At 38.4% G+C, this 12603-nt stretch overlaps 1 protein-coding gene across 3 annotated transcripts in view; it reads right to left on the bottom strand.

Moving 5' to 3' along the window:
* LRRC8C (leucine rich repeat containing 8 VRAC subunit C) overlaps nucleotides 1–12375 on the bottom strand; it is an 87723-nt gene extending 75348 nt beyond the window's left edge. For all 3 annotated transcript variants that reach the window (XM_024119671.3, XM_024119670.3, XM_024119672.3), the window contains exon 1: nucleotides 12194–12375. The gene's annotated coding sequence lies outside the window, so the exon portion shown is untranslated. The remainder of the gene's footprint in view (nucleotides 1–12193) is intronic.
* Between the last annotated feature and the right edge of the window lie 228 nt (nucleotides 12376–12603).

Consider the following 12603-nt stretch of genomic DNA (forward strand, 5'->3'; position numbering starts at 1 on the left):
TGCTCAACATCACTAATCATTAGAGAAATGCAAATCAAAACTATGAGGTATCACCTCACACCAGTCAGAACTGCCATCATCAAAAAATCTACAAACAATAAATGCTGGAGAGGGTGTGGAGAAAAGGGAACCCATTGCACTGTTGGTGGGAATGTAAATTGATACAGCCACTATGGAGAACAGTATGTAGGCTCCTTAAAAAATTAAAAATAGAACTACCATACGACCCAGCAATCCCACTACTGGGCGTATACCCTGAGAAAACCATAATTCAAAAAGAGTCATGTACCAAAATGTTCATTGCAGCTCTATTTACAATAGCCAGGATATGGAAGCAACTTAAGTGTCCATCGACAGATGAATGGATAAAGAAGATATGGCACAAATATATAATGGAATATTACTCAGCCATAAAAAGAAACGAAATTGATTTATTTGTAGTGAGGTGGATGGACCTAGAGTCTGTCATACAGAGTGATGTAAGTCAGAAAGAGGAAAACAAATACCATATGCTAATATATATATATGGAATCTAAAAAAAAAATTCATATGCTGCAAGTTAAATTTCTATCTCCTTTCAGAAGAGATAAATAATCACTCTTTAGATTCCACTGGAGATCCCTTCACATCACTGGAAGTAATTAAATTTCTGCTTGTCTTCCTTGTCTTAGCTGAAATATCCCAGTTCCTTTCATTTATTCCACATAGATTCAGTTTTTCAATGCTCTACTCCTCTTTGTCATGGTCTTTTGACTCTTTTCCAAGTTTTTCATCTTCCTATTTATTTGTGTAGTCCTAAATTAAAGTGTAATAGTGTGACATCAAAAGAATCCGAATCTACTTTTCTTTTATTATAACCTACTATATGCTTTTAATATATACTTATACATTGCCTTATAAAAAAAAATGTTCCAAATCTGTTTGTGTAATATAACTTGCAACCTCCTCCCAGAAAGAAATTAATGTTCCTGATACAATGCTTAATTAATTGATTCTCATGAACTTTAATGACATTAAGAAATTCTGGGAAATTAGTTACCACCCAAGCAGTTGATAAACTGTCAACCAAGAGTTTTAGTAGCCTTTAACCAAATATTATTTCCTTTTGATGTTGAATCTAACACTTTTCTAACCATTTTCTTTTCCTATAAAATGTCCCTACCAAGCGCAAATCTTTGAATTAGCTTACTTGAGAACTTTTTTTTTAAACAGGAAATCTATTGTAATTCTTTGATACATGCTAAGTACAACGTTTTTTGTTTTTTGTTTTTCAAATGCAGGGATCAATAAACTTATTCTATAGAAGGAGAGACAGTAAATATTTAGGCCTTATAGCTCCCATCTGGTCTATGTTGCATATTCTTTAAATTTTTTTAAACAACCCTTAAAAAATGTAAAAACCAATCTCAGCAAGTGGGCCATACAAAAACAAGTTGCAGACCCAAACTACGCAGGCCACAGTTTACCAATTTCTGTTGTAACGGTTCTTGGAGGTCCCATGGAGATTTGCTCATCTCAAAAGAGCAGCCTCTGGATCAAGGAACTTCATGGCATGTACGCTATTGAGATCCCTTGCTTCTCTTCCTGAGCCTGGGATGTTTTGCTGATCTACGGCAATTTGAGCCCTTGAATGTCAAAGTCTAGTGGCTATCTGAAAGGACTCTTGTTCTACTGGGCTTATGGTGATTTACTATCTAAGTTGAGAGCTTGGAGAGTAGGCTGGGCCGTAAGAATTGGTTAAACTTGGGGTTGGAGTTAAAGCAGAACTCCTCCCCAGGATGAGATCAGAGAGGTATTTTGATATCTGAATGACATAAAGAACTCCCAAGAAGGGGAGTCAAGTGTAGAACCCAAAGTTTCCAACCCATATTTTAAATTTGAAAACTTCCATGGCCAGTGTTTTAAATTTGACACATTCAATGGCCAAATGTCTGTTATTATACTAAGAAAAACCAAAGCCCTTATAAAGTAAGTTTAGGATGAGCAACTATGCATTTTTAGGGAAAAAGGTATCTAAAACTTGGAAGTGAGGCAAAGGGAGGGCAGAATATCCTTTTATTATCTTGAAGAACTGTTTAACTAGCCTACGCAAGGATAATTTAGGGAAATACTCTTTTTTTTTGACTTGCTAATTACTCATTACATTCCAGACTTGCAGATTTTTGTTCGGTAGAAAAGAAAACCCAAAACATATGTTTTTTATTGCCCTGAAGGATGTTACCTAGTTTTGTATCTAACCTAGCAATGTTATTCTAACATTCCTTTTTAAAATAGTTCCTGGAATGCTCTTTAAACCAAACGCTTTGCCATCTTGCCAGCTCCTTCATTAAGGAGTTGAATAAATCTGACATGTTAATTCTATATTCGAGTCATTTTTAACTTTTTGAAAATTATCCCTTGACAACTTTCACAGAAGTCTTATCTTGTGTTTTGCTTATAGTAGGTTTGTGTATATACTTGCACTTGTATTTGCATTTGTCTAACTGTTAAAAAAAATGATGTAGGAATTGGTTCAGAGGTTTTCTGTATATTTGCCTGTTCCTGTAAGTGGTTATTTATAGTGCTCTGTTTTTTTGTGGTCAGTGATTTCTTTGGGCACCTACTAGACGTATAGCTTCTCCCTTGCTTCGAATACCTCTAAGAATGAAAGTTAAGTGGTCACAGAAGTTTGTCCTGTGTGTGCTAGGAAAACACCTCCTTAACAAATAGATTCACTTTGAAATGAAGGGAGAAGGGGAAATCTGCCTGGGTGATTTCATAAGCGTGTGTAGGAAAGAGTTAAGGGAAATTTCTCCTAGGTCTTGGTCTGATAGTGAATTAATAGAGTAGTTCTAATAGACCAAAACAGATAGAATCTACAGTTTAAAAAGATAGTCCCTCTATCACCATCCTGGGCAAAAGAGTAGTGCCTGAAAGAATGTTAGCCAATGAAAGGTGTTTTACTTTTAAAAGTGCCTTTACCTCTTTCCAGAGGGAAATTAACAAGACTGTAAAGACTCAAAGGAATGAATTCACATATTCCAAGCAGGAGATAATAAACATATATATCTAGAATAAGAGAATATGAAAAATATTCACCACTGTCCCACAACAAAAAGAAGAAAAATGCACAAAAGGGAAGTTTGGAGGTAGTGGTGGTATCCAGGTCACTAATGATAAGGAACTAAAAAAATATGCAAATAGTTTTCTGGTCAGCCTTCAGTAGCTCTTTCTATATTTCTCAATCAGAACTTTTAATTCAAAGAGATTCAGTAGTACTTTAACAGTACTTTGTAAACTATGACTGAATTATATAAAATTCAAAGTTCAATTGATATTCCTGATAATGAGTACTTGGACAAGTTAAACTATTTTGTTAAATTTCATTAAAAAGACAGTTAAATGTCTTATCCCTGATTTTATTCTAGTTTGGGAGATGATGAAAAAATTATACTTCATTTATATCAAAATGTTAAACACAGAGACACCATATGACCCAGCAATTCCACTTCTGCACATATCTATCCAAGAGAAATGAAAACAAATGTCCACACAAAAACTTGTATATGAATGTTCACAGGAGCATTACTCCTCATAACTCCAAAGTAGAAACAACCTGAATGTCTATCAATTGACGAATGGAAAAAGAAAATACGGTATACCCGTATAATGGAATATTATTTGGCAACTCAAAGGAATGGTGTAACGATACATGCTACAACTCGGATGAGTCTTAAATATATGCTAAGTAAAAGAAGCCAGTCACAAAAGACTACATATTATGTGATACCATCCACATGAAATGTCCAGAATAGGCAAATCTATAGAGACAGAAGATAGATTAGGGGCTGCCTAGAGCTTGGGAGAAGAAGTGGGGGTATGGTGGGGAGTAATAGCTAATGCGTACAGGCTTTTTTGGGGGGTGATGAGAATGTTCTAAGATAGATTATGGTAATGGTTGTACAGATCTGTAATTATTCTAAAAACCACTGAATTGTATACTTTAAACAAATAAATTTTATAGAAGGTAGGTTATACCTCAATAAAGCTGTTAAAATGTATTTTAGTTCATGCATGACTGATCTGTCATCTGATAGGATGCCTATTTAATTGGAAGTTACTAACTTCTTGATATTTGTCCCATAGGTCAGATCATTTTGTTGTTGTTGTCATTGAATTATGTTTTATTTGGCAGATAAAACTGAGGACACAGCATCTCAGATAGTTCTAAGAGACTGCTCCCCAGATCATTATTTACACTAAAAATTTAAGTCTTTGTAGATATGTTCAACAACGCTGAATTATAACTAGTGCCAATTTATTTAATGTTTGTTGTACTCCTGCAGTAATATGAAACCATGGAATGTCATATTTCCCTGATACATTTTTAATATGAACTGTGATTATATTATTTTTAAGTGGCAATGTAAGTTGTAATTAAACATTAATATTAAGACCTGGGACTAATATTATAATTAGATAATGAATAACCTTTGGCAAATACTATCATATGATAGTTTTAACCTATGTATCATATCTATACATAAATATAATTTGTTCTTCATAACATTTAAATAATAATACGATAATAATTGTCTTATATAACATGCTTTATAAAGTTAATTTTATCTTAAAAACCAAAGCATAACACATTAAATACTGTCATCCACCATTTTTTTAGCTTATGTGATTTATATGATAAATAACACATATTGAGATAAAATTATTTTTTAATTAGCTTAATAGAATAGGTAACTGGTAACTAAGGAAAAAAATTTTTCCCAATAGGAAGCTGTAAAATTATTTACTTACCATATAGTCTACCTAGTTGCTAAAAGATATTTTTTCACTCACCCAAACCAAATGTGTTCTTTCAGAAGGGGCAATTAGCTTTCCTGCTTTTGTGTTGATTTTTGATAATTCAAAATTATAAATAACTGAAAACAAACAAGCAGAATAATAAAGAGATTCCTGGCCTCTAGAGAAATTAAAATTCTGAGACTTCTTAAACACATTCTTAGTTGTAGTTAATAAGCCAGCCATCAACATGGCCTTCTTTTATCATTGGGCATCTACATTCTTATCTGGCAACATTTTAAAATGTTGCTTTGAGATTGTTTTAAATTTGGAGCAATAGAAAAGGAGCAGTTTTATAATATTCAAAACATGTTTGAGACACACTAGACAGCCTCTAGGTAGCACCAAAGGTGTGCTCCCTCTCCTATAATCCAGGATGTGGCACTCATAAGTAAAAGAGATGCTGGAAATAATTCGTTTTAATTGATTTGCTCCTTAAATTCCTTAATTAGGTCAACAGTAGGCTGTTCTGCTTATTGAAGTACATTAGGGGAAAGCTGTCAAGTAAAAAAAAAGTTAGATAAAATGTTCATGAGGTGATTATGTTATTAGATACCCTTTCAGGATAAGTAAAATCATCTTCAAGTTCAGGTACAAGGGCTGACTGACGTCAACAGATTTACTTCAAAGATTTTGTTTGTAAATTTTAAGTACCCACATGTCAGTTAGAGATTAGTGTGGCATTTATCTTTATTTGTTGCTTTGTAGATTCCTTGGGATATGGAATCCTGATTTCAAACACAAAGTCTGTAAGGAGAGATACTTTTACTTCTTCCTTTCCAATCTTTATGTCTTTAGTTTTTTTCATCCTTATTGCACTGGCTAGCCTCCTGCATGATCTTGAATGGGGATAAGACTTGTCCTTGGAAACTAGCTAAAGAGGTAATCAGTTAACTGTCAACTGTTAGGCAAGAGTCTAATGACCTTGAACCCACATTTTTTTAATCTAACCTAACAATGATATCTAACCAGCCATATGCTTATAAAATGTCCCTAGTCAGGATGAATTTTAAAACTGACCTACCAGAAATCTTTTCTCTTATATGTAAGACTAAAGTAAACCTTTAACACATACTCATAAATGATTTGTCCAAAAAGTGTTTTCTAACAGTCTATTCAGTCTTCTAGTTATCCATCACCATCTCCTTAGGATTAATTTTACCTTTACCCTAATGGCATGTAGCTAGTCTTTCTCCATCTTGCATTTCATTCATGTAGTCATTCAACAAATATTTACTGATCCTTTGCTAACATACACTGTTCTAAATACTGGTGATACAAAAATGAACATAACAAAACAAACAAAAATCTAGTATATTTGTATGGTTGTTTTATTTAGTTTTCTTCAGGTTACAATTCTATACTTTCCTTAAATGAACTTCACTGCTCAGTTTTGACTGTTTCCTTTCATTTTTATTTTATTTTATTTTGCCAAGCTCATTTCCAGTCTTTCCTTCAGCACTGTACTTCTCTATCCACTGTGGAGCCACTCACAGAAATATAACATGTTATGTTATCCAGATCCTTAGATAAAATGTTTAAACACTCAACGCAGATCCAAACCCTAGACACACCTCCAGCTGCTACCTCCTCAACTTTAACCATTTTCTGCTTACAGGGATCCACATAGCTGTGCATTAACTAGAAAGGTTTTTTGTATGCTGTACAGTATTTCCTAACTTTGCTGACTTTCAGAACATTATCCTGGACCTTGCTAATTTCAAGGGCGATAATACAAATTAGCCTGCTGTTTTTTCCTAGCGAAGCTATCCTCATAGTTATTTTTAAAAATCAAGGTGTTATTAGCTAAAAAATCCCCTATTGTATTTTTCCAGGAGTTGGATTTATAGGTTATATCTTTCCCATTAAAAAAAAAAAGATATTTGAACCTGTTTCTAATTTTCATAAATCTCTAAGGTATTTGAGGAAGAATAGTTAGTAATTTTTATTGATTTGACAAGTTCTTCATATATACAAGGAGAACACAGGACCCATAAGCTTTCATCTATTTAGCTTATTTAGTGACTTTTATCTAGGATTGGTTTTGATGTTCTGACTTCATATTTTATATAGTACTCCAAATTTCCAATTACATATATAAATATTTCTGTATACATATTTCATGACCCTACTGAGAAGAATAACTTCTAATTACACTCTCAAATTTCATTTCTAGAATTTAAAATAATAGAAAGGGAAATGGATACACACTAAGATGTTAGAAACTTTACTGTAAAATGTACCGTTAAATATTTATTCCACAACTGTTTCTTAAGCAGCTCTGTCCCAGGCACTGTACAGGTGCTGTGGATACAGAAGTGAGCAAGACAGAAATAGCCTATAGGGCCTCTGCCCCCATGGGACTTTCAGTGCAGCTCCAAAAATCAAACAAAGAGAAAAGATGTTGAAAAACAAGGATGTTTCTGGAGGTTTGAGGGGAAAGGAGAGGGAAAAGAACAATATGGTTAAAATAAAAGCTGAAGAAGAGGATTAGCTGTTGTCGGGGAAGGAGCATGCAAAGGCTGAGAGCCTCCAAATGTTGAAAGAAGCCAAGCTTCTCTAACCCTAACAGTTCTGAGGTTCCACATCAAAAGCCCAGGCTCATACTCCCCAGGGAACCGAGGCAAGGAACCGAATGTGAAAAAGCTGAGTGACTTCAGAAGCCCCACCCCTACCCCCAAATATCTACTTGTTATGAGTTAAAATCTCTTAGATAGAGAACACAGTGTTTCATAATAATAAATAACTACTGTAAAATGCAAATGCTCTAATAAATACAAACTAATTTATACTCATGTGTAATTGACCAGTCACAAGAATGAATGTTTAGTATCAGAGCCTTCCCAGCATAATAGAAGTAAGTACATAAAAGATGTTGAGTATTTAAAGTTTGGGGAGGGCTTCCCACCCAGAAACAAAACAACACAGGTAGAGGTGGCTTTGAAAGATAACTTAATGAATTTAATAATTTTGCCAAGATGAGACTAGGACAATTGGAAGACATATTTTTACAAACATATTTCAGCTTGAGAGCCAATAAAGTATACTTCTTTATAAAGGAAAAAAATGTACATGTATATACTGTTCTTCATGTCTTTTAGTTCCATATGGCTCTTTTATGGTTTTCAAACATAATCTAGAATCATGCTCTACCATGTGTTCTCAGGAGGGGTGCAATCCTGTCCCTGTCAAAAATTGGGTCTGTGGGGCACGGTAAAAGAATCTTCAGGTTTGTAGCCTGCCAACAGGCCACAGTACATAAATGGGTATACCAGTGTATCTGTGGCATTACAATGTATCTAAAAGAAACTCTGGAGGGAGGGTAGTAATGAACTAAAGATTGAGAAATGCTTCCCTAAGAGCTTCCTTATTCGCTCTTGTGCTTCCAGCCCTCCGGCAGTGTTTGGGTTTAGGGAAACTAATTTTCGTCCTTGCTCTTCCGACCTACCCCTCTCCAGTATGGGCAGAGCTTGGGTTCTTCTGAGTTCTTAGAAGGGTTCTTTAAAGAACATATAGTTCTCCTGGATGCCTTTGACCCCAAATACTTCAGTCATCTGGAACACTTTCAGTTGTTTCTCTAAGCTTTACAACATTTTTCTTAAAATTGTTTTTTGAATTTCGCCAATTTCCTCTTTTCTTTTCTTAACTCTATTCATTTTCTAAATATTACCATGTCTCTACCAACTGCCACTCACAGACTATAGAATATTTTAAAAGGACACCCATCCAACACTAGAAAAGGATCCTAAATTCACTCCCAGAACTTGTGACAGTGTGTTACAGTTCTAAGTAAAGAGCCCAAGTTATTTTTTTTGTTTCATGCCTGATACTGGAAATGAGTTCAGTTATTCTCTATCTTTTAATACGTTTAGGAAATTTTCAATATACCTGCCAAACTATCTACTTTAAGAAAAGCTCTGAGATTACCCTCTTGCCCTTCTGTGCCAGCGCTGGGAGCAAATGGGAGTATATTAATGTTCTAGATGTTCGAGGCCACACAGGAGAGGCAGAAAACAGGATAGTGCATTTGCCAAAAAATACAAATTCCATCCCACTGAAATATGGCTAGTAATGTTCTAAAAAATGTGCAGAGTGAGCAAAGAAAAAACTACATAAGGTGAGTAAATGTTTATAAGTCAAGACTACAAAAAAAGGATATGATACAAAAGTTAAAGATGCTAAAAACCAGATAAGGTCTTTATACAAAAGAGTGAATCACTGACAACATCGACTAATCGCTATATGCACGTAACATACACAAATGTAAAATAAAGCAGAAATTTCGATCCATGCTAGGATACAGTCACCCCTACCATTTATTAAGCATCTACTAGGTGGACAGGAGCTGTCCTTCATATGCATTGTTACATTTAATCTACACAGTGATCCAGCTAGGTAGGCTTTATTAATAACCCCATTACACACAAAGAATCTGGGGCTCAGAGAAGCTCAATAATGTGTTAATTGGCACTTGTATTGTGCAATAGAGCCAGAATTTGTATCAGTTTTTCCTATATTGAGGCCATGCCCTTTACCCCATGCCAGTCTAGAATGATTTCTATTTTAAGAGAAATTAAGTGAATTCAAGGTGCATAGTGATGTCACCTCACATACTGGTTGCAATATGCTTTCATGAGTGTTCTGGGGCTAGAGATATAGCCAGCACTCCAGGGACTGAATATAAAATCTTTGGGAGTGTGTTGCAGCCCATGAGGCCATCATTATCATGTGGATGAGAATAGCTGATGAGAAGGAGTGAAATGTTCATTAGGTTAAGCTCTAAATCAGTCATTTAATAGAGATCAGTGGCAAGAACAGGGATTTGGGAAACAGATGGCCCTGATTCCAAATTCAAATTCTGCTGTATACAAGTTACATGGAAAACCCTGGACAGGTGACTTAAACTTCCTTGATCTCCATTTCCTCATACAGTCATTATGGTAAGTTAACAAAAATTTACATAGGAAAAAGAAAAAGAGGCAGCTTTGGATAAAAAAGTAAATCATTAAGACTAGAGGCTTTGGATATATGTATTCGTATAACAGATTCACTTTGCTGTACACCTGAAACTAACACAACATTGTAAATCAATTATACCCCAATAAAAATTTTAAAAAATATACTAGAGGCTTGGCTTCGTTCAGGCATTAACTTAGCTGTAGAGTCTTGGGTAGGTCACAAACTCTGAGCCTCTTTCTTCTGTGAAATGTGAATGGCCATCTACCTTAAGGGTTTGTTGTCAGATTCTGAGATAATGTGTCAGACACCTACAGCAACTAGACCGTATTATAGTGATGCTCCATATTAAATTATTAACACAACACTTGGCAAAATAAGTGTGTGTTTCCACTCTATTTCTTTTTAAACTTGGGCTTTATTATAAAGTCACCGGTGACTACAACTTAAAAATACTACAGACTATTAAGAATCATTAAAAATTTGGTAAAAATTAGATCCCTTAGAGGTTAAAAATATTGCTAACTTTGTATTTTTTTAAAAGATAAACTTCCGGTAAGTGGAAAACTGTTCATTCTTCTCTCTTACAGTTCCTCATACTTTTTACTTTCACTAAAAGCATTCCCTTCTAAAACACACTTCATTAGGTAAGTGCCTAGTCAATCTGAGAAATAAGAGGTTGGTACCATTAACAAAGGCTTTGATAATTTTATTAATAAGAAAGTTGTTAAACATGGTTGCTATCTCTGATATGGTTGTTGGGTTAGTGGGCCTTATCTGTGGTCAATCTATTATGTGAACCATGAAAAACATCCATCCTTGCAAAGCTGCTCCCCACCTCTCCCTCAAAAGCAAACAAACACACTGACCTAAAGAGTATATAATCACTCAAAAGTAAAGCAAATCAGGGTCACATCCACCGTCTTCCCTATTTAAGCAAGTCACAAGAAATGCAAATAGCACAGATAAGAGTTGTATACATCTAATCTGTTATCTATGTCCACACACCCAACACATGGTTTATGAATCTGAGCAAATTTTGTGAAGTTTGGCTTACCTTTGGGGCTTACATAAATCATTTAAAATTAGAGAGAATGTAAAAACACATAAAGCTGATTGGCTCTGACGATTCTGCAGTATTGTGCCGAGAGGGTTAAGACCACTTGTCCTCACCTCTCATCTGGATGGCATTTTAATGACTTGTCCATGAAGAAACCTCAGGTATGCCTTAGGAAACCACTACATACCTGTCCGGAAATGTGACCGTTGGTTAAGGCTACATTTCTTACACTATCGATGGCTTGTAAGAAACGTGTGACTAAGATAGGGCTGCCATTTCCTTTACCTATTCCTCCCCCATAAGGCTGCAAGAAATAGTCGTTCAAGCCTTCCTCTGCCCAACACCGGCACTCCCACACAGGTTGATCGGTTCTTACTTTTTACTTTAAGGTGGATGGGGACTTGAAAGTGTTTCCTAACTGGTTTGCTGGGAGTTTAAAATCCTTAAAAGAATTCGAAAGTGAAGTTTGGCCCTAACCCTCTGAAATATCCGTCCTGGGATGTGGGCTAGGTGTCCGTGGCATTCAAAGCTAGGTACAGAGCGAGGGTTTGAAGGGACTGGAATCTGATGGACCCCGGCAGGCGTGGGTGGGGGAGGGAAGAACTGGCGAAGGGAGAGAAGAAGGAATTACGGTCTACAGAGCACATCCTAAGGTTGCTGAGTTGCTAACTCCATCCCTCACCATCTCGTCGCTGAGAACCAGCTGGAAAAGGAAAGACCGGCGAGCCTGGGTTTGGGTCGAAGGCAGCGGTCCTGGCCTCGACCGCCGGCCTAGACACCTGGCTTCTGGGGCCCGCGCCATCCGGCGAAACCCTCTCTCCCCTAGGGTCCTGCTGGGGAGCAGACATCGCGCTCTCGTTCCCTTCGGAGACCTTCTAATTCCTCTCTCTCACCAAAAGTGCTAACTTCAGGGGTTCGGGGGCGGCAAGGGAAGAGCAGACCAGACGGGGCAGGCCCTGGGGTCTCAGAGGGTTTTAAGGTAGAACGACGATCGCTCCCAGCGTGGCCCCGTTTTCTCCTAGTCCCCCAGCCCCATCCCCCCAAGTGCGCAGAACCTGCCGCGCTGCGCTTGGCGCCAGGCTGGGGTCTCTCGCCCGACGCTGGGGCTGACGTGGGCAAGGGTGGGGAAGGGGTTGGCGGGTCCCCGAGCCCCAGCAGCGTATGGCTCCGGGGACCACACGCTGGGCAGGAGACTACAGTCTGCCCTCCCGAGAGCCGGGGAAAGGCAGGGACGCGAGCGAGGCGGGGCGAGTCGTGGCCCCAGAGCACCTAGCGGACTGAGCCGCCCGTCCTCGGCGGGCCGTCCCTCTCCATCCCATCCCTCGGCGTCCCCGCCCTTACCTCTGGGCGAGAGGGTGCCGGGGAGCGGCGAGCCGTCCCCCGGCCGGGCTCAGCGGCGGCCAGCGACAGCGAGGTCGCTCGCGGGGCCGCTGCTCATGGCTCGTCGCGCTCAGAGCACTGCGGCTACGGCCACGGCGGCGCCTTCCTCCTATTCCTCTTCGCGGGCTCCGAGCTGGGACGCGGCTAACGCCCCAGCCTCGCAGCCCTCCGCCCCTCCGCCTTCCCGGCCGCGGATGGAGCCGCCTCCAGCGCCGCCCTGCAAGCAGCCGGCCCACCGGCAGCCAGCGCCACCCAGCGCCCGGCCCCGGGATCGCCGCGCCGCCCACCGGTCGGCTCCACCGTCCCAGCCAGCTGTGACGCAGGCCACCGGGCCCGGGAACTTCCTCCCCCCGCGGAGACCACCCCAAGCC

Source organism: Physeter macrocephalus, chromosome 4 (genome assembly GCF_002837175.3).
Source record: "Physeter macrocephalus isolate SW-GA chromosome 4, ASM283717v5, whole genome shotgun sequence".
In the NCBI taxonomy this organism is placed as follows: domain Eukaryota; kingdom Metazoa; phylum Chordata; class Mammalia; order Artiodactyla; family Physeteridae; genus Physeter; species Physeter macrocephalus.